Below are 23,382 nucleotides of genomic sequence, written 5' to 3'. Positions count from 1 at the left end.
TGGCTATTGATTTTCGTATGCCAAATTGCTCTCCTCCTCTTTTTCTTTTTAACTTGACCGGCTTTGGAACTTTAGGTTCCTCAATTTTTTGAATTTTGTTCCTCTTTCTATACTCTTCAATTGTTATTGGCTTAGGGCCTTGGTTTATTTTCTCGGGTGTTTTCTTTTCATCTTCTAGGAAATTTAAATTTTGTCTAGCTAGTTTATAAAAAATTTGGTCAAGCTAGTGTATTTATTATACTTATAATTATCATGCTTCTCTTGTTTATCACCATTGAAAATGTGGTACGCTTCACGAGATCAGTGTCATTCTTGCTCTGGGGCTATGCTAATCGTTCCAATTTTAATGTATTTTCCGTTGAAGTAATTGCCACAATATGCTAATCTTCGTGTATTTTCCGTTGAAGTAATTGCCACAATATGCTAATCTTCGTGTATTTTCCGTTGAAGTAATTGCCACAACATGCTAATCTTCGTGTATTTTCCGTTGACGTAATTGCCACAATATGCCAATCTTCGTGTATTTTCCGTTGACGTAATTGCAACAATATGCTAATCTTCGTGTATTTTCCGTTGAAGTAATTACCTCAATTTTTATTATTGGTGCCTGACTTTAACACCTTCTCTTTTTTTTCTTTTTACAAGGCTTATGCTGTAATCAGCCAGAAAAATCCTGCCGGCTATGACATTAGGCTGAAAAATCAGCCAGTAGCATCATAGGCAGGATCGCCATGTAGAAAGGTCTCTAACGCAATTAAAACAAAGAAGACTTCACTGCTTGCATTATGAATGTCGAATTGTCTTTATTCAAATAATTCAGCCTATTTATATTAGATTATTCTAAATATATTCTTACATATCTATTTACATTTAAGCTTACATACTTACATACATAACTACCTTAAACATACATACTTACATACCTACATACTACTCGGCACAAAATATGTACCTACATATATGAGCTGCAAATTTATGGGAAATGCTAACCTTGCAAGTTGCAGGAATGCAAATTGCTGGGATTCAAATTCGTTTGGTTGTGTGTTGTACACGTCTGTTTATTAATGGCTGTGTCAGCATTAATTCTCAAATGCATTTTTATGTGTTGATGAACATTTAGACTATTTTTGTACCAGGTTAGAATATTAGACTGATTTAAATATTTTGGATTAAATTGAATTGCTGGCTGCTTACACTACACTATCGCCAGTAGCCAAGACACTTGAACCCATTCTGCTTCCCTATTTCTGCACCCCAGCGGGTTAGGGGCTTATAATATACCCGCGGCATATATGCCTGTCGTAAAAGGCGACTAAAATACCAAATTGATTCAAGGGGTTTCCAGCGCAATATATAGCTCACCTACCCGTGGCGAATTCTGTGTATTTAACAGCCGGGGCTGTGGCGACCCCAAGTTCCTTATGATCTAGCGGGTGGGAGGACGGAATGGCCTAGAAGGTTTCATGTGGTCCTACCAAAGCGTTCCCGAGATGGTCGGGCTGGTACCTTAATGGTGCTTGTTACAGGAACGGACCATCAACATCGATAACACTCCCCAAGGCCTTCGAGGAGTATCCTTATCGCTACAACAACAATAACAACAACTGTAAACTTGCGTCATCATCAGCATGGTTTCGAAAACTACATAGCACTACCACCGCGCTAAACGCCACCAACACGCAGATAAATTGCAGATTGAATCAAAAACACCACCACCGAACAGTACCCGTAGCGCTAGACTTATCAACAGAATTTGACTGCAAGACTTGGAAGGTGGGCCGCAAATTATCTGTATGATCGGCAGGCATCGGTGCAATTCGGAAACGTAACAGCTAAACCCAGAAGAATTAAACAAGGGGTGCCGGGTGCCACAGGGTGATATCCTATCCCCGCTTTTGTTTAACTTATACATATCGAAGCTCCCTTCGCCAAAATAAAGAGTCATCATTGTATGCTACGCAGATAACTGCACGATAATGGCTACAGGTTCCGGCTAGAATGCATCCGCAAATGTGCCCAAATTCCAGAGCCGTAATAAAATTCTCAAATATCTTGTCGACAGACCTTGGGGTAGAGACGCTTATTACCACAAAGCAATTGGCCGGCCGCTTGCATGTTACGTGTCCAGATGAGGTCGCCAGGCCTAAAGGTTACGCATTGAAAGAATATACAGGCCTGCCAAAACTCTAGAACACAGCCGTATGTAGAAGAAAAACACAAACAGGTCCTCAGTGACATCCATATAGGGGCGTCGGACCTCTATGCCAGGAACCCCGTTTTAAATTTTAAATACTCTGTGTTGTAGCGTGAAACCTACGCCTCTAACACAAACCTCTCGCTTCCCAAGGCAGTCGGTTCTATGTACCGGAGCGACTCGGGATTTTTCCCGACCAAGGACTGTCATTTCAGTGTAACCCCATTTAATTTGTTTCGTCCCTCCCATAAATTGTCATCCTCCCAGCAGCTCCTTGCAGCAGGACTGCTCCATATTCTCTTGCTCCGGGAAGGTATCGAATCCAATCCGGGTCCGTCTCCTGACCCCGGTCCTGAGAAATGGTTTTGCTGCATCTGCCGGAAAAGAATCTTTTTAGGACGGTCATACTCTGTTCAGTGTGTCTCGTGTAAGGGATGGTTGCATCGGACAGGTTGTTCTGGGCTTGATCCCAAAACCCGACGTCCACGTAACTTTTATAAATCTTTTGTGGCTCCTTGCTGTTCACGCCCAAGGGCGCCTCGTAGTCTACGTCTAAGCGCCCCCCCATTACCTTCCAGCAGCCCCGCTGCTCAGCAAGCCACAACAAGTACCCGCTGCTGCTCGCGCCTTACGGCGCCAACAACTCAAACAGCTGCTACCACTCATAACTACAATCTTCGTAGTAGAGTCGGAAGCAATGCTGAGCAACAGCCCCTGCCCCCGTCTTCTCCCCCCCTCTTTTCCGGCAGCAATCGTGTAGGTCAGGGAACCAGACTCTTAGTCCCTACCTCCGTTTGCACCGTTTGCCAGCACAGAATATATATGTTTGCGACATCCGCCCAATGCAGCTCCTGCCTTGGGTGGTGCCACTTTCCTAGATGTTCTGGTCTCCGCGACGGCAACCCCTCGACGGGTTTCATCGCGCCATGTTGCCAGGTCGCAAACCCAAATCATCCGGGTACCCCAATGCTTGCCCAAGGACGCCCAGTCCCAGGGCCACAACAGCAATTGCGTCCTGGCCTTCCTCAACCCAGGCGTAGTCACCCGTCACTTACCCCCAGAGTGGCGACGTCTCCCCTCATGCACTTCAGAATTCTGCAGTTAAACTGTAATGGACTAACTGGGAAGATTACGGAGATAGTCAATTTCATGAAGCGGCACAACATCCGCATTGCTGCGATTCAAGAGACTAAACTCACAGCACGATCTGCATTGCAGACCTGCTCTGGGTATAATGTCCACAGAAAAGATCGCGAGAGCGGAAATGGAGGCGGCCTCGCGTTTATAATACACCACTCTGTGCAGTATCACATATTTGATCCTGGCATCGACCGCAGGGACAACGTCTTAGAACGTCAAGGCCTATCTGTCCGGTCAGGCGATGCAAACCTAGAAATCATCAACATCTACATCCCCCCTGCCACCTGTTGCCCCGGTGGATACCACCCTAATATCAGAGCCTTACTCACTGGAAACAATCGCATTATTTTAGGCGACTTCAATGCCCATCATGATCTATGGCATTCAAATTTGCGGGCGGACAGTAGGGGCGAGATGTTGGCGGATCAAATAGAAGAAACGACGTTCTGCACAATAAACGGAGACGCCCCCACACGTATGGTAGGAAGCTGTCACAGTTCGCCAGATATCTCAATCGTGAGCGCAGAACTCGTAAACTGCGTCAACTGGCAGCCGATGGTATCATTGGCATCCGACCACCTGCCTATACTTGTTTCGCTCGAGCGTACCGCCGACTTCATCGTCACCGAAAAACGCACTTTCATAAACTTTAAAAAAGGAAAGTGGGAAGAATATAAATCCTTTACAGACAATCTCTTTGCTGCCCTCCCTATCCCGACTGATGCCCGCCAAGGGGAGCGTGCCTTCCGCAAGGTCATTGAATCCGCCTCGGCACGTTTCATTCCCGCCGGGAGAATTCCCGAAATCCGGCCCCACTTCCCGGCGGAGGCCGCAAACTTAGCGAGAGAACGTGACCTTATAAGGCAGCTTGATCCAGGCGACCCCCAAATAAGGGATATAAACCAACGCATCAGATTGCTTGTGGATGAACACAAGCGGGCGAAATGGGAGGAGCACCTAAGAGGTTGTAACCTCTCTACCGGTGTGGGTAAACTTTGGTCCACCGTAAAGTCCCTATCGAATCCGACTAAGCACAAAGACAAAGTTTCCATCGCCTTTGGCGACAAAGTGCTGTCGGATGCGAAAAAATGCGCGAGCGCTTTCTGCCGACAATATATAATGCATTCTACGGTCGACAAAGTTAGACGGAGGGCCAACAGACACGCACATAAACACAAATTCAGCGCGTCACCAATCACCATCACCGCTAAAGAGGTTGAGGACGCCATTGGTCGCGCTAAACCATCCAAAGCAGTGGGCCCAGACGGCATAGCCACGCCGATGCTTAAAAGCCTAGGGAAAGAGGGTTTCAAATATTTAGCGGAGGTCTTCAACCTGTCTCTTTCCACCTTTGTCATACCCGAGAAATGGAGAATGGCCAAGGTGGTCCCGCTACTAAAGCCTGGTAAACCAGCTAACATAGGAGAGTCGTATCGTCCGATATCTCTCCTATCGCCAGTAGCAAAGACGCTCGAAGCCATTTTGCTCCCTTATTTCCAAGCAAATTTGCAACTAGCCTCCCATCAGCATGGCTTCAGAAAACTCCATAGCACTACCTCCGCGCTAAATGCCATCAGCACCCATATAAATTGCGGTTTAAATCAAAACCCCCACCATAGAACAGTACTCGTAGCGCTAGACCTATCAAAAGCTTTTGATACGGTCAACCATGGCTCGTTACTGCAAGACCTGGAAGGGTCTACCCTTCCCCCATGTCTTAAAAGGTGGACCGCAAATTATCTGGGTGGTCGGCAGGCATCGGTGCTATTTAGAAACGAAACATCAAAGCCAAGGAGAATTAAACAAGGGGTGCCACAGGGTGGTGTCCTATCCCCACTTTTGTTTAATTTCTACATATCTAAGCTACCTTCACCACCGGAAGGAGTCACAATCGTTTCCTACGCCGATGACTGCACAGTAATGGCCACAGGCCCAGGCCCACAGATCGATGAGCTATGCAATAAAATAAACGGCTACCTCCCTGATCTCTCCAGTTTTTTCGCCTCGCGAAACCTGGCATTATCACCGACTAAATCTTCCGCGACCTTATTTACAACATGGACGTCCCAAATGTCGACCATTTTGAACATCCACGTCGATGGCTCTACGCTACCGACTGTCCTACACCCCAAAATCTTGGGTGTGACGTTTGATCAGGATCTACGTTTTGGTGAGCACGCAGCCGCAATTGTTCCGAGAATTCAGAGCCGTAACAAAATCCTCAAATCCCTTGCTGGCAGTACCTGGGGAAAAGATAAAGAAACGCTCATGACTACATACAAAGCAATTAGCCAGCCGATTACGTGCTACGCGTCACCCATATGGTCGCCAAGCCTAAAAATTACCCACTGGAAGAAGCTACAGGCCTGCCAAAATACTGCTCTCAGAATTGCCACGGGCTGTCTTCTTATGTCCCCAGAACACCATCTACATAATGAGGCGAGAATACTCCCCATCAGGGAAAGAAACGAGATGCTGACCAAACAGTTCCTGTTGAATACCCAGAAACCTGGGCATCCCAACAGACATCTGATTGACGAGCCAGCACCGCCTAGGGGCTTAAGGAGTCATCTCCGTAAGCATTTTGAGGAAATACGGCATCTGAGAACACAGCCGTATGAAGCGAAAAAACATAAGCAGGTCCTTGGTGAACTCCACAAACAGGCGTCGGACCTTTATGCCGGGAATTGCCCGGTGAACCCAGTACTCAAAGTAAAGTATCCAAAACTTGCGGAAGAGGAACGCATACTCCCCAGGGAAACGCGTGTCACTCTGGCTCAACTTCGTTCTGGATACTGTAACAGGTTAAACTCTTACCTATCCAGAATCAACCCCGACATACAAAATGTATGCCCCGCTTGCAATGTGTCCCCACATGACACCAACCATCTCTTTAATTGTAATGTGGAACCAACGCCTCTAACACCCCTTTCCCTATGGCCCACCCCTGTTGAAACAGCAAGTTTCCTTGGACTCCCGTTAGAGGATATTGATGACAGTTTGTGATCGGTCGCGTCTGTTAGGTGGGGCGAAGCACTGCTACAACAACAACAACAACAACAACAACACAAACCTCCATACGGTCCACATCTGTTGAAACTGATAGTTTCCCTCGACTTCCATTAGAGGACTTTGGTGATAATTTGCTAGTTTCTAAACCAAGAAGAATTAAACAAGGGGTCCCACAGGGTGGTGTCCTATCACTTTTGTTTAACTTCTACATATCAAAGCTACCTTCGCCACTAGAAGGAATTACTATCGTTTCCTACGTCGATGACTGCACAATAATAGCCACAGGCCCAGGCCCACAGATCGATGACCTTTGTAACAAAATAAAGGGCTACCTCCCTGATCTCAGGAGTTTTTTCACCTCGCGAAACCTGACATTATCACCAACTAAATCATCGGCGACCTTATTTACAACATGGACCTCCCAAATGTCGACCATTTTGAACATCCACGTCAATACCACTACGCTACCGACTGTCTTATACCCCAAAATCTTGGGTGTGACGTTCGATCAGGATCTATATTTTGGTGAGCATGCAGCCGCAATTGTACGGAAAATCCAGAGTCGAAATAAAATCCTCAAACCTCTTGCTGGCAGTACTTGGGGAAAAGATAAAGAAACGCTCATTACCACATACAAAGCAATTGGCCAGCCGATTGCATGCTACGTGTCTCCGATATGGTCGACTACTCGACTACTCACTGGAAGAAACTACAGGCCTGCCAAAATACCGCCCTCAGAACCGCCACGGGTTGTCTTCTTATGCCTCCAGAAGACCATCTACATAATGAGGCGAGAATACTCCCCATCAGGGAGAGGAATGAGATGCTAACCAAACAGTTCTTGTTGAATACCCAGAAACCTGGGCATCCCAACAGACATCTGATTGATGATCCAACACCGCCCAGGGGCTTAAGGGGTCATCTCCGTAAACATTATGAGGAAATACGGCACCTGAGAACACACCCGTATGAAGCCAAAAAATACAAGCAGGTGCTCAGTGAACTTTGCAAACAGGCGTCGGATTTTTATGTCGGGAATTGCCTGGTGAATCCTGTACTGAAAGAACAATACCCCAAACTTGCAGAGGAGGAACGCACACTCCCTGAGGAAACGCGAGTTACTCTAGCTCAACTTCGATCTGGATACTGTAAAACTGTTAAACTCTTATCTATCCAGAATCAATCCCGATATGCAAAATTTATGCCCTGCTTGAAATGTGTCCCCACATGACACCAACCATCTCTTCAATTGTAATGTGGAACCAACGACTCTAACACAACTCTCATTATGGTCCACCCCTTTTGAAACAGCAAGTTTCCTTGGACTCCCGTTAGAGGATATTGATGACAATTTGTGAGCGAAGCACTGCTACAACAACAACAACATCAACAAAAATTTGTTAGGGCTCGCACCCATTGAATGGGGCCAAGCGCTGTTAAAACAACAACAATGTTGCATATGAAACTCCCGAAGATATTGCTAAAGCGTTGAATTCTTTTTTCATCAAAAGTATTGATGATATTAATAGGGAAATAGATGGTTTGGATATCGAAAATTCGGATTCTAGAAATATTACCTGTTTCAAAATCAAAGAAACTAGAGGATAAATATAGAGGATAAATATAATAACAGACGTCACTCGGTACTTGGAGCCATTTGCTAAATGTTTTCATCGAGGTAGTTGCTGGTTTTTTTTTTTGGGCGAGATGTGCATAAAATGTCTTCTATACATTTCCGTGGGGTATTTGTGTTTATTTTTCCGATTGTATTTAATTAATTAGTTCTCTTTCCAAAAATCACAGTTGCACAAGGTGCCTACGCGGCATAGATAAATGCGAGACAAATAAAAATGTCCCTCTTAGAAAAGATTAGGCATAAATTTTTTTAATTTCCAGTGAGTTACTCGCCACTCGTAGCAGACTGGTGGCTCTTATTATATTTATCGTCTTTGGTGTGAGCCTGATAGCCAGGCGATTTCAAAATAAAATTGCTGGAAAAACCATTCCTTCATTGGGGATAAGTAAAGATTTTATAGAATATATGGACACTTATGTGCCGAAATAGTAGGTAAATCTATCAGAAGTGGAAATTCCTGAATCATGGAAAATATCATCCATTTTACCAATAAGGAAGCTGAAAAATTCGACTAGCAGAAAATTTCAGACCAATTAACACTACTCAATCTAGAAAAAATTAGGAGATTGCTTTAAAATATCAATTCGTAAGGTAATTAGAAAGCAATAAAATGCTTATCAAAGAACAATTTGGGTTCAGACAACGACACTCCTGTGACAGTGCGTTAAATTATGTAATTTCTAACTGGGAAGAAGAACTCAAAGTAAAAAGGGTACAGTAGCAGTATTCATAGATTTAAAGAGGGGCTTTAAAACAATTGATAGAAATCTAATGTTCACTAAGATACAAAAAAAACGGCATTAGAGACATTGGGTTAGAATACCTTAAGAGTCTTTTAACTAACCGGAAACAAAAAACCGCTATTATGTGTATTGGGATGAAGCATAGGCCTTCCACAAGGTCGATATTGGCCAACCCTTTTTTAAACGATATATACTCTGCCTTAAAACATAGTAAAATTAGGTTGTTTGTGGATTATGCATTACTAAGAGAAATAATGTTAGCTGGGTGTAAAATGCAAGAAGATTTAAATTCGTTACACAGGTGACTTCTTTGCAACAAACTAAAACTAAAGACCCGCGTTTCAAAAATTGCTAAGAAAATCGGATTCTGGAAGAAATCATGTAAATATATAAGTAAAAATTGGAAGTTAAAAGTCTACAGATCCATTATAGGACCGCACTTTTTATACTGCCCAATAACATTTTTTTATAGCTTTTGATGCACAAGTATATAAACTACAGGTTATGCAAAATAAAGCCATGAAATTTATCCTGAAGTTGCCATATGTCACTCCAATAGAAATTGGAAAGCGCGAAATTGACTTGTCTCATTCCCTTGATGTTGATATAAACGAAATAAATAATATATTTAATAACTTGGAAAAATTTAAACAACGTGACATCCTAACGGACAAGGCGACAGCTGTTTCGATTATACCTTATAAATCTCTTCAAAGTCTTTTCTCTCGGGAGTGATTATTAAATGAATTATAAATTGCTTCAAATAGGTGTTTTCATACATTTAAATGAAATGAGGGCTATCCCCGCTTAATTCATACAAATAAATAACAGTTTTATAAGACTACCAAACTCAGCCAATAATGTGTGTATTGATAACTACTCTGTGCGTGTTAATGTTGATAAAAGTCCTGTTGAGTTTGCCTGGGTCGAAAATTGTGATGTTGTCCAAGCCATACTTTCTGTAAAGTTTGCAATGCAGTTTGATGTTATATGTTCAAAGTTTTTAAAAATCATTCTACCCAAAATCTTTCCCCACATCCCTTATTTGGTCAACTCAATTTTAACGACCGGTGTCTACACTATACTGGAAAGCTGCAAAGGTTATTCCAATCCGAAATCCGAAAACAAAATAACGAGTATCGACCAATAGCCATACTCCCTTTCCTATCTAAACAAGCTCCTGACCGACAGTCCGGTTTCAGGACAAAGCGAGGCTGTACAACGGCCCTATTATCTAGGATAGAAGAAATTCGTGAGCGAGTGGATGAAAATTATATCGCCTTCTTAACACTTTTCGACCACTCTAAAGCTTTTGATTCTGTCGACTATACTCTGCTCTGTAGGAAGCTTGAGAACTTATTTAATTTCTCTGGTCATGCAACTGCCCTTATCAGATCATATCTTGGCAATAGGCTGAGGCAGTATATATAGATAGTAGAAATCTGACTTCCTACATGTCTCAAGAGACGTCCCACAAGGCTTTATCTTGGGTCCTCTGGTATTTGTTCTGTATAATGATGTAATAATGACTTATCCGATATGCTTAAGTATTGTAATGGTCACATCTACGCTGATGATGTGCGATTCTATACGTGTTGTCCTCGTGATCAAACTAGCTTTTGTATAAATAACTTGAACCACGACTTGAATCAAATAGGTTCATGGGCTACTGAGAATGGCTTATGTATAAACCCGAAAAAGCCAATATGTATTGTTATTCATAGAAAGTCTTTTCTCACAAATGATTTAGAGAATGTAGCGTTTTACGATTCCATATTTTTAGTACGGTTGGAAAAGTGTATGTATGCTTCGTACACTATGGTTACCACAGTATTTCACTCCTTTGCATATTGTTACGAATATTAGCAAAACTAAGGAGTGCTGCCAGCTCTAAGCCGATGCTAAGCAGTGACGTGAATGCACATCAATAATTCAATCATCATGTATCTACACAAACGAAACAATAACTGCGTCTACATATATGTACCATGTACGTGTACGAGCAGCAGAGAGTCAATGCACAAATACATGCATATATCTGAGATACTCCTATAAGCATGCAATGAGAAAAACTATAAAATTGTGCAATTGTAGTTACAGCTGAGAAGTTTGAGAGCTACTGGACTAGTAGATTCTGGAAGCGTCTAGAAGAGGCGAACGAGGAAACCAAAGAATATAAAAGGCGACAGATGTAGAGGCGCTGTAATTCAGTTTGAGTTGAGCTATCAATCAGTTTGATTAAGCACGCGATCTGGCGGCCAATAGTAGAGTTTCATTTGAGTTATCAATCAGTTTGGTTATTAAGCCAGCGAGTAGCAAAGTATAAGTGTTATTGTGAAGTACTTTAATAAAGGCCATTTTGCCATTATTCAATATTGGAGTTATTTATTCAACAGTTTAGTGATTCGAACTTAGCAGAGGATTGCAAATAAGAGGATTTGCAGCAAATTCGTTACAATATTATACTACTTTTGGCTTAAGCGTACTTAATACCTACGCTCGTCTATAGTTGTGAAATTTACGCAAATTGTGACTATGTGTGCAAAAACAAACTAAATGTTGTTTATAACAATATTGCTGCAAGCTGTAAAGCTGCAGTTACCCACCGACGTGTGATGTACGTAGGGACGTTTGTCGCACGAAACACGTTTGACCGAACCCCCAAGCCCGTAGGAATCAATTTGTGCGTCTGTGTACATGTACATAACATATTTGTGTGTGTATTGTTTACACAAAGCACTGTTGCCATTGACCAGTTTGCATGCATGCTTATGGAAACAACAAATTTTCTATTTTAATTTTTGATATTGTAAAAGGCTGGAATTTATATTAAATAAATATAAATATATTACATATTTATAATCCGCACTTTTACATAATTATTTCGAATTATTTTAACAATTTTTCAAACTTTAATTAGGTGTTTTTGCATAAAACTGCAAACGGTCAAAAATTAGCACACAAAAGCTTTCTAGGCAACTCTGTCTAGTGAGAGAGCGATCAGCTGACACGTTCTTACGGAAAAAATCATAATTGTTTTGATTTATACGTTCCTGGCTACGTACGTACGGGCGTTTCACGTCGGTGAGTTTTCGTTTACATTGCACATTCATAAGATAGGTGGTGTCAGCTGACACGTTTTTTGTACGTACGTTCGTGGGTAACTGCCGCTTAAGTTAATAGAACAGCTGTTTTTTGTTAATATTTGATAAGAGACTTTTATATTGGTTGCGCAAGATGCGCACGGATCGGGCTCGTATATTTATATACAAGTTTATACACATTGTGTGCTTGAGCATGAAAAGCAACGAGCATGCTATCCTTTTTCTTAATATATGTTTTGGAGCGTCATTTGCGCTTTTATAGGCATATATGGTTTTAAATGGAGGAATTAGTGTGTAAGTATACATGTTCATAACTAAAGAATAAATGTAAGTATATTTACATACTAAGGCGAGTATGAACGTGCGCACATAGAAACGGCACACGCCAAATTGGCTGATGCAATAACCCATGACGCCAATATATGTATGTATTTACAAAGTACAGCTGACCACAAATACAGTACACGCCGGTATGGCAGAACCTTACTTTACAGTATGCGCTGCCATACAATGGACACTGCTATAATTCGGCCATTCTGACAAATGTGATCTCCCGATCACACGCTGCATCTTGAGGTTTATTTGAGCTTTGAAGACAATCGAACCATGGTTTTATATTTCCACTGGCCATACACCTTTGTATGGTATTCGGGCTTGTTGGAATCCTTCTACATCTTCTAACATATACCTATCATTTCGTAATCGCTGTATTACTTTATATGGTCCCTTAAATTAGGGAATCAACTTCCTGCTTACGCCTGCAGTGGAATCAAAATTTTTAATCATAACATAATCATCTACTTCGTATTCGATAGCTTTACGCCTTTTATTATTGACATACTTTTCATTGTATATTTGTAATTTTTTTTTCGTTTTCAGACGCTTGCATACGTATTTCCTAGTGGGTTTTTATGGGTAAATTGTGCTCAACATCTGATACAAATTTTTTAGATGGAATTTCCAACCCATTTTGTTTAATACCAAATAACATCACACTAGGGTATTGCTTTATGCTTCTGTGAATCGTGTTGTTATTTATATATATATTTATTTATTTATTACGACTCTAAGAGCCTAGTTCAAAACTTAAAAATATGATTGCATTAATTAACAATGTGTACTTAATCTAAATTTTTAAATTAAAAAAAAAAATTTTAATTATGACACATGTATCACTAATGCATTTAAATCTCAACGAATATATCATTTAATCGGCCTAGATTTGGTGTAGTCATACAACCGTCTGCTAAATAAGTTTCTATCACAATTTTTTATATATTCAGGTAGTTCGTTAAAGTATTTCAACCCTTTGTAAAAAAGACTATGTTGTTCCGATTCTGTTTTATAATTTGGCAATTTAAAATTATTTCTCTGCCTTGTATTTATATCATGGACCTCGTAATTAAATGTAATACCTGTTCTGAGATACTCTGGCAAAATTCCGTGCTTTATATTATAAATAAATTTCATTGTGTTGAAGAATATTTGTTGTTTAACGCTCATCCAATTTAAACTTAGAAGCATGTCTTTTATAGGAGTATCATAACGTTTGTTTAAAATAAAGCGCATTGCTTTATTTTGCATTTTTTGCAACTTATCAATTTGCGAATCTTTCATAATAAAAAATATTGTTGAGCAATAAATAAAGTAAAGCTCAACTATGGATCTATAAACCTTTACTTTGTAATAATTACATAAGTTTTTACAAGTTCTTTGAATAAACCATAATTTTTTTGCTATTTTACTTACTGAATAGTCAACATGGGCATCAAATTTTAATTTGCAATCAATCTGAACACCCAAATATTTAATCGTATTTTCTTTTTCTATTTCAATATTATTTATTGTAATAGTTTCAAAATTAGCAATGTTTTTTCTTGAAATAAGCATGTATTTAGTTTTTTCTATATTAATTTTAAGTTTGTTTGTACACAGCCAGATATAAAGTTCGTTTAAGTCACTTTGTAACTTGATTCTTATATCATTTTCATTTTTGCCATTTATTGAAATTAGAGCATCATCAGCGAAAAGTTTTATGGAGCTGAATTTCAAAACAGAGTTTATATCATTAATATAAATGTTGTTTAGGACGAACTCTACTTTTTCTAACACATTAAACCACTGAGTGCAGTTTTCTTGACTAGCTAACTTTGCTGTCATTGGCCCTAATGTCCTCTTGATCCTTTCAACTTGGCCATTCGCCTAAGGTGAGGCTGTTGCTATCTTCATATGGATGATATTATTTTTTGTTTGTAAACTGTTCAAAGTCGTTTGACGTGAAAAAACTAGCTCTGTCGGAAATAATAAACTTTGGTCGGCTATAACTTCTAAAATAATCTCTTAATGCTGCTATTACTTCTTTTGTATTTGTGATTCTTGTAGCATACAGTCTCACAAATTTTGTGCATGCATCTATAATAACAAAAATATGTTTTTTAGAACCTGAGTCCAAAACTGGTCCAAAATGGTCGATATGCATCGTATGAAAAGGATTGTTATCTTTCGGTATATTGTGAAGAAAACTCTCTTTTTCCGTGTTTTGAAGAATAAACTATACATTTCAAACAATTTTTTATGTGATGCGTAACCTTTTCCTTACTTTTCGAAAATCAATAGCTTTTTGATATTAAGTCTACCATCTTATCAGTGAAATTTATACATAATATGGCTTTCGATGCTTGTAGGTACATAGAATAAAATATTATCATTCTTGTTTTTTCTGTAAACTATAACATTGCGCATTTCAAAAAAACTATGTTCCTTATCTCGCATTATTTCCTTTAATTTTTTGATGTCCTCATCTTTACCTTGACATGTATAAGATTCTCCTCAAATGTATTAGAATCGACTATTAAAACGTTATTTCTGCTTAAAGCGTCGACATGCTGCATTCGTGTACCTGTCCTATGTTCTAATACATAATCGAAATTCTGCAACTCTAAAGCCCACCGTGCAATCCTAGGGTTAATTTATTTTTTATTCAGGGTCAGAGTTAACGAATTACATACAATCTGTAACTATTTTAAAATGTAAGCCTTGCAAGTAAATTCTAAGGCCCGTAATCATAATCGCTGACTAAAATACTCTTTAGTTAAAATCTTGCCTAAATTAAAAATGGGATTTAAAATTTTGGTCTGTCATAGACATATTAAACACAGTTTTTAGCTAAACTAAGCATGGACAGGGTATCCGCATGAAAAAAAGGTATTGATCGGCGCTATGAAAAAATTGTTTAGAAGTTTTAAAAGTTCACCCTGTTCCTTACAACCGTGGTTACTTGACCACGCATACAAAATTGTAATTTATTACTTGACAAAAACTCTTACAATACCACAAAATTTGTCAAATGAGTACCTGAAAACGCGTTTTGATCATAATTCGGTGGCGAATAATTATCATTCAATATTATTTAAAAGTTATTAGCAAATGTTTTGTAAAAATTCGCTGTGTTTTATCAGGCGTCAATTTAAAATTGAGTGTACAATCTTTTAATTGAACATGCTTATTTGAAGAAAATTTACTTAATTTCCTTCTTAAAAAATTATTTAAATCTCGCAACATAAAAGATAAAGCGGATTTGGGGCTCCTTAAAGCAAAGGAAGCAACAAGGCTATCCACTCATATACTCGTATTCATGTTGAATAGTTTATATAGTTTGTAAGAATGTTGTAAAGAAAAGTTGTTTGCATTAAGACAGATGTGACGGCCAAAATATGCAAACCTTAAATGTTAGGTGGCCCTAACCGTTAAAGCCGTTTAATTTAATAGACCTGAAACCGAATAGGGATATCTGTAACCTCGATACTAATAAGTATGCAGGACATTCAATGATAATCAGATTAAATCAAATTTAGGCTTGTCTTCGCAAAGTCAGCATAAATAAAAGGAGTTTAGTATAGTTTTCCATAGGAAAGAAGTGACCTAGAATGTTGAGCCATTGTACATGGACCTGCAAAGTGTAAGTCGCTTTGAACTCAAGTCGATCATGACATAGACTAAGGGGGGATAAAGGGGGGAAGTATTTCAGCAGCGCCCGCACCAAGCAGTTCTTAAAATTTTTGTTGCTAATTCTTGTTGTATTCCGTGTTTTATTTCACGCTTTCTTTTAAGAGGAAATGGCAAATGTAAAGGGGAATAGAAGACACAAAAGGAAATGCCAGCAGAATTGAATCCAAGAATTCTTTAATGTAATTCAATAATTAGAAGTCGGAAATAACAAATTGTTCTTTTATTAATAGATATTCACCAAAAAACCGAATAATTACCGACTTATTTTTTTTTTTGATTTTCCGACAGGGTGGAAAATGAAAATCGACACTGATGATGGCACAACGCCGAAACCGGTTTGTCTCGAAACCAAATTTGACAAGGGATGACGGAAAGTCGTTCCAATATACATCGAATAATTACCCCCAGACGTTCACAGCCTGGTGAAAATTGTATCAGCGCAAAACGCCTTTTTAGTTCTTTTCTGTGTACAACAATATCACCAAAATTACATCAACCACATGAAGGTCTTAAGCTTTTTTTTTGCAAAAATATCTTGACAGAGTAAAAATATTACTTTGAAGCCTTCGGATTATTGCTTCCGAAATTAAAACGCGTCATTTGACACCTCTCCCGAAATTTTTTGACATGTATTAAAAATCGACGCTTGTGGTAAATAATTCCTTCCATTGAATATTTATTGATAGATTTATTGCCAACATTAGTATAGGATGCTACTTTTTCCTAAAAAGATACTAAAATATCAAAACACACAAATATCTTTGAATGCGGAATAGTCTTAATTAAAGATTTCGCATATGTGGAGCCAAGTAACCATATTTTAAGATTGTGTAATTTTTCGTCACAAACATATTAATACGCATTCTAGGTATAATAAACTAGCTCCTGACGTATATTTGTTTGCGGGGAAGCCTTTTTATACTCAGTTGAGCAGAGCTTACAGAGTATATTAACTTTGATTGGATAACGGTTGGTTGTACAGGTATAAAGGAATCGAGATAGATATAGACTTCCATATATCAAAATCATCAGTATCGAAAAAAATTTGATTGAGCCATGTCCGTCCGTCCGTCCGTCCGTCTGTCCGTTAACACGATAACTTGAGTAAATTTTGAGGTATCTTGATGAAATTTGGCATGTAGGTTCATGGGCACTCATCTCAGATCGCTATTTAAAATGAACGATATCGGACTATAACCACGCCCACTTTTTCGATATCGAAAATTTCGAAAAACCGATAAAATGCGATAATTCATTTTCAAAGACGGATAAAGCGATGAAACTTGGTAGGTGGGTTGACCTTATGACGCAGAATAGAAAGTTAGTAAAATTTTGGACAATGGGCGTGGCACCGCCCACTTTTAAAAGAAGGTAATTTAAAAGTTTTGCAAGCTGTAATTTGGCAGTCATTGAGGATATCATGATGAAATTTGGCAGGAACGTTACTACTATTACTATATATGTGCTAAATAAAAATTAGAAAAATCGGATGAAGAACACGCCCACTTTGAAAAAAAAAAATTTTTTAAGTAAAATTTTAACAAAAAATTTTATATCTTTACTGTATATAAGTAAATGATGTCAACATTCAACTCCATTAATGATATGGTGCAACAAAATACAAAAATAAAAGAAAATTTCAAAATGGGCGTGGTTCCGCCCTTTTTCATTTAGTTTGTCTAGAATACTTTTAATGCCATAAGTAGAACAAAAATTTACCAATCCTTCTGACATTTGGTAGAGGCATAGACTCTATGACGGTAACTGTTTTCTGTGAAAATGGGCGAAATCGGTTGAAGCCACGCCCATTTTTTATACACAGCCGACCGTCTGTCCTTCCGCTCGGCCGTTAAAACGATAACTTGAGCAAAAACCGATATATCTTTACTAAACTCAGTTCGCGTACTTATCTCAACTCACTTTATCTTGGTACAAAAAATGGCCGAAATCCGACTATATGGAAATCGAAAATTACGAAAAATGAAAAAATGCCATAATTCTATACCAAATATGAAAAAACGGATGAAACATGGTAATTTGATTGGTTTATTGACGCAAAAAATAACTTTAAAAAAACTTTGCAAAATGGGTGTGACACCTACCATATTAAGTATAAAAAAAATGAAAAAGTTCTGCAGGGCGCAATCAAAAGCCCTTGGAATCTTGGCAGGAATACTGTTCGCGGTATTACATATGGGGTATTCCATCCCATTTCGACCAATTTTGAACCCGACCCCTTTAGAATTGGCTGAAAGTTTTTCTTCTTTTTCTAGCTTACGAAAGACGTTTTTCAGAAGTTTTTCAAATTTTTTCATCCGACTCAAAAAGTGTTATGAATTTTAAAAAAAAACACCGTTTTTGTTTTCAAATGCTATAACTTTTTCAAAAATTGACCGTTTGGGATCTTTTTTTTCAAAAAATTTGTATTTCAATGTACTTTTCGGAAAAAATTCAAAAAAATTTTTTAAGTTTTTTTTTTGTAATTTTTCAGTTTTTCGAGATTTTTCGAATTTCGCCCTTTTTTTTCTTTTTTTTTTTTCATAAAAAACTTCAATCAATTCTGCAATCATCCCCACTAATCCGGGAGTGGGGCGAGAATTTTTTTTTATTTAATTGAAAAAAAAACTTTAAAAATTTTTTTTGTATTTTTTCCGAAAAGTACATTTAAAAACATATTTAAAAAAAAAATGATCCCAAACGGTCAATTTTTGAAAAAGTTATAGCATTTTGAAAAAAACACCGTTTTTTCAAAATATTTAAAACTTATTTTGAGTTGGAAAACGGTGCTTTTTTCAAAATGCTATAACTTTTTCAAATATTGACCGTTTGGGATCATTTTTTTTTTAATATGTTTTTAAATGTACTTTTCGGAAAAAATACAAAAAAAAATTTAAAATTCGCGGCCCACTCCGGGATTAGTGGGGATGATTGCAGAATTGATTGAAGTTTTTTATGGGAAAAAAGGGCGCAATTCGAAAAAACTAAAAAATTACGAAAAAAAACTTAAAAATTTTTTTTGAATTTTCTACGAAAAGTAAATTTAAAAACAAATTAAAAAAAAAAAGATCCGAAACGGTCAATTTTTGAAAAAGTTATAGCATTTTGAAAACAAAAACGGTGTTTTTTTTAAATTCATAACTTTTTTTGAGTTGGATGAAAAAATTTGAAAAACTTCTGAAAAACGTCTTTCGTAAGCTAGAAAAAGAAGAAAATTTTTCAGCCAATTCTAAAGGGGTCGGGTTCAAAATTGGTCGAAATGAGATGGAATACCTCATATATAAATAAATTAGCGGTACCCGACAGATGATGTTCTGGGTCATCCTGGTTCACATTTTGGTCGATATCTCGAAAACGCCGTCACATATACAACTAAGGGCCACTTCCTTTTAAAACACTCATTAATACCTTTAATTTGATACCCATATCGTACAAAAACATTATAGAGTCACCCCTGGTTCACCTATATGGCGATATCTGGAAAAAGCGTCCACATATAGAACTAAGGCCCACTCCCTTTTAAAATACTCATTAACACCATTCATTTCATACCCATATCGTACAAACACATTCTAGAGTCACCCCTGGTCCACCTTTAGAACTATGGCCGACTCCCTTTTAAAATACTCTTTAATACCTTCCATTTGATACCCATGTCATACAAACACATTCCAGGGTTACCTTAGGTTCATTTTCCTACATGGTGATTTTCCCTTATTTTGTCTCCAAAGCTCTCAGCTGAGTATGTAATGTTCGGTTACACCCGAACTTAGCCTTCCTTACTTGTTTCACTTCCATTTAAGTTCATGGCGTTTAAATAGCAAATTGTTTAATTTCTCGCAACTTTTGACAGCAGGCCACCAACTTAAAACCTATTTTAAAAAATTTAAATCGGGCTCATATCATTTTAAATTTAAAATACTTTTTTAGAGATAAAATAGTGTTTAAGTGGACTATAACAGACTTAAATTGATATTTAATTTAGAACCATGTTTAAACCAATAAAACTCTATTTTATTTCGACTATGATTACGGGCCTAAATCTTTTAAGAGCATAAACTATAGCCAATGGCTCAAGCTCAAAACTGTGATACTTAGTTTCCGCTTCTATTGTTCTCTTTCAAAAGTAAAAAATCGGATGCCATTTTTTATCAGATTTTTTCTGCAATAATATTGAACCGAATCCTAATATACTTGCATCGCAATGCAATTCCGTTTCGTCGTTCATATCATAAAAAATGCTAAAGTTGGTGCTTCTAATAATTTTTCTTTTAAGGTTTCGAAACATTTTAGTTCATCCGGTCCGAACTTAAATTTCCTATCTTTTTTGGTTAAGGCATAAAGTGGTTTTGCTACAATAGAGAAATTTTGTATGAAACGTCGAAAATTGGAACATAGTCGGAGGAAACTTTGCACTGACTGTAGCTTTGAGGGGACTGGAAAAATTTTTATCGCTACTAAACCTTTTTTATCTGCACTTATTATTTCTTTCGTCACAGTGTAATAATATTTGACTGTAAAAATTCACACTTATCTATTCTTAGATCCAATTTGTTTTCTCTCAATTTTTTAAAATCTTCACGTAAAATATCAAAATGCTCACTTAAAGTTTCTATCGCAATCATTATATCATCTAGATATATTATAACTTTTTGTTCTCTAATCATGTCTGAAAATATTTTGTTAACAAATCTTTCGAATGCAGACGGTGCATTCCTAAGCCCAAATAACATTCTCAAAAATTCGAATTGTCCAAGGGGAGTGACAAATGATGTATATTTTATGGAATCTGGATGCATAAAAACGTGAAAAAACCAATTCTTTTAATTCTAATTTCGTGAAAAGTTTTTTGTTTGCTAATCTATCAAGTAAGTCGTCGATTAGCGGAATCGGGTAATTATCTTTCGCTGTGTATTTGTTAAATGTGGGAATATCTACGCACATTCCCAAATCACCCGTGTTTTTTCTTCACGAGAACAATCGGTGAAGCGTATTCAGAATCACTTGGTCTAATGTAATTCTTCCTAAGGTACTCATCTAACAAAATTCGTAACTTATTTTTCTCGGTATATGATAACCGTCTACACTCAGAGAAAAAATCGTTCTAAAACGAACGAAACAAGTTCAAAATTAAGAACATTCGTTGACAAAAGTCTGTTAAGTACGTTTTTTCTTAACTCGTGGCCGATGGGCTTGTTTTAAGAACAGCTTTTCCAAGCACACCGTTCGTATTTTATGACCACTTTGGTATTGATGTGTGAACCTTCTGTGCTCATTTCAAGCACTACTTGGACTTGATTTAATATTTTGCGTTATCACGCTTCGAGAACAATTTGTGGTCGATTTAACATTTTTCGGTGTTAGTTCAAGGACGGTTTGTGCTTGATCTTTGGGGGAGTGGGGAAGGTAATTTTTTCAAGTAGGTACCCATCATTTATTTTTTTTTATTAATAAATAATTTATTTGTCATTAATAAAAAATATTAATAACAAAACAAATTATTATTAAAATTCCAAAAAGGTTGGAAAAAAATGCATAATATGCATTTTTCATATATTTCTCCTGTGAACCCAGCCGTATGAAGCGGAAAAACACAAGCAGGTCCTTGGTGAACTCCATAGACAGGCGTCGGACCTTTATGTCGGGAATTGCCCGGTGAATCCAGTACTTGAAGAAAAATATCCAGAACTCGCAGAAGAGGAACGCATACTCCCCAGGGAAACGCGTGTCACTCTTGCTCAACTTCGTTCTGGATACTGTAACAGGTTAAACTCTTACCTATCCAGAATCAACCCCGACATACAAAATGTATGCCCTGCTTGCAATGTGTCCCCACATGACACCAACCATCTCTTTAATTGTAATGTGGAACCAACGCCTCTAACACCCCTTTCCTTATGGTCCACCCCTGTTGAAACGGCAAGTTTCCTTGGACTCCCGTTAGAGGATATTGATGACAATTTGTGATCGGTCGCGGCTATTAGGTGGGGCGAGCATTGCTACAATAACAACAACATAAGCCAAAGGGAGATAACGCTAAGACTCCGGCTTTCTCGGAGGTGCTAAAGGGAGTTAAAGCTAAGACTCCGGCTTTCTCGGAGGTGCCAAAGGGAGTTAACACTAAGACGCCGGCTTTCCCCGAGAAGATGAGTGATGTGGCAAAGCAGTCAATAACTGTGGCGCTGGTTGATCGTAGCAGTCCTTTCGGACAGATGAGTAGCGAAAGGTGGAGATCTGTAGAAAGGGAGCTTATTAGCTTAATGCTCAAGATGATGCGGGAACAACCAAGTAAGCCCCTTCCAACCTTTGATTCGGGGGCTTGGTATAATGGTGTGAAGATGATAGCGTGCGAAAACATCGCGAGCTTGCAATGGCTGGAGTAAGGGGTTCCAAACCTCCCAAGGCAAGGCACGAAGGCGTGGTTTGAGGTGGTGGATAAAGCGCAAATCCCCACGGTACCAAAAGTTAAGGTATGGATACCATGCGTGGTGAAGTCGGAGGATACACTGCGACTTCTGCAGAATCAGAATCCGAAAATACCGACACAGGATTGGAAGGTACTTTCTGTATCTCGGCCTACGGAGGAAGGTCAGTTCTACATCTTCCAAATAAACAAGCAGGCGGAGGATATATCGTATCCCCCAGCGGGTTAGGGGATCAGAATATACCCGCGGTAGGTATGCCTGTCGTAAGAGCCGTCTAAAGTACCATATTCAAGGGGCTGTGTAGCGCAACCCTTCAGGTTGCCAACGCAACATATAGCTTCTCCAAACCCAATTTTCAACTACACCTATCCGCGGCGAATCCTGTTTCACTAACAGACGAGGCTCTGGCGACCCCAAGCTCCTCATGGAATTTGGGGGTAGGGAGGGAGGGAATAGCCTGAAGGTTTAATGTGGCCACATAAATCGTTCCCGAGATGGTCGGGCTAGCACCTTAATGGTGTTATGGTACCGGAGCGTACCGGATTTGTATCCGGCAAACGACCATCACATCGATGACACTCCCCAAAGCCTTCGGAGAGCAACCTTATCGCTACAACAACAACAACAACAGGATATATCGTACACACAGCCTGGAAAAATGTCCTTTGGTACAGGCAAAATATATATGCGACTCAGGAAAAGAAGTCCCGAGGATAAAAATCCTAACACGCTGGAAGTGGGCGAAGTCGAAAACGACCTCAAAAGCCTAAGGGAAAAAAGACAGGTGTAGGTAGCCGACGTCACCACGAAGTTGTTAGCAGAGGACCAACAGCCAGATGGTGCTGTGAGTCGGACAGAGGAACGCCCGGCACAACAGTTACAAGAGGCTGAAGGGAGCTTCGAACACTCTAAATCAAAAGGGCAAGGGGAGGACGACGACGTCACGACGAAAACGGAACCCCAGCGGGTTGGGGGATCAAAATGTACCCGCGGTAGGTATGCCTGTCGTAAGAGGCGACTAAAATACCAGATTCAAAGGGCTGTGTAGCGCAACCCTTCAGATTGCCAGCGCAATATATAGCTTCTCCAAACCTAATTGTCAACCTCACCTATCCGCGCGAAT

General features: G+C 38.8%; 1 protein-coding gene and 1 pseudogene across 2 annotated transcripts in view; both read right to left on the bottom strand.

Moving 5' to 3' along the window:
• Positions 1–23,382, bottom strand: part of Kap-alpha1 (karyopherin alpha1) — a 414,014-nt gene that overhangs the window by 320,829 nt on the left and 69,803 nt on the right. The gene's annotated exons all lie outside the window — the stretch shown is intronic.
• Positions 277–368, bottom strand: LOC137234099 (U6 spliceosomal RNA; annotated as a pseudogene).

The sequence above is a fragment of the Eurosta solidaginis genome, chromosome 5 (assembly GCF_040869045.1).
Source record: "Eurosta solidaginis isolate ZX-2024a chromosome 5, ASM4086904v1, whole genome shotgun sequence".
NCBI classification, from domain to species: Eukaryota; Metazoa; Arthropoda; class Insecta; order Diptera; family Tephritidae; genus Eurosta; species Eurosta solidaginis.
Note: the sequence above shows the minus strand (reverse complement) of the source record. Positions and strands in the feature narration are given on the sequence as shown.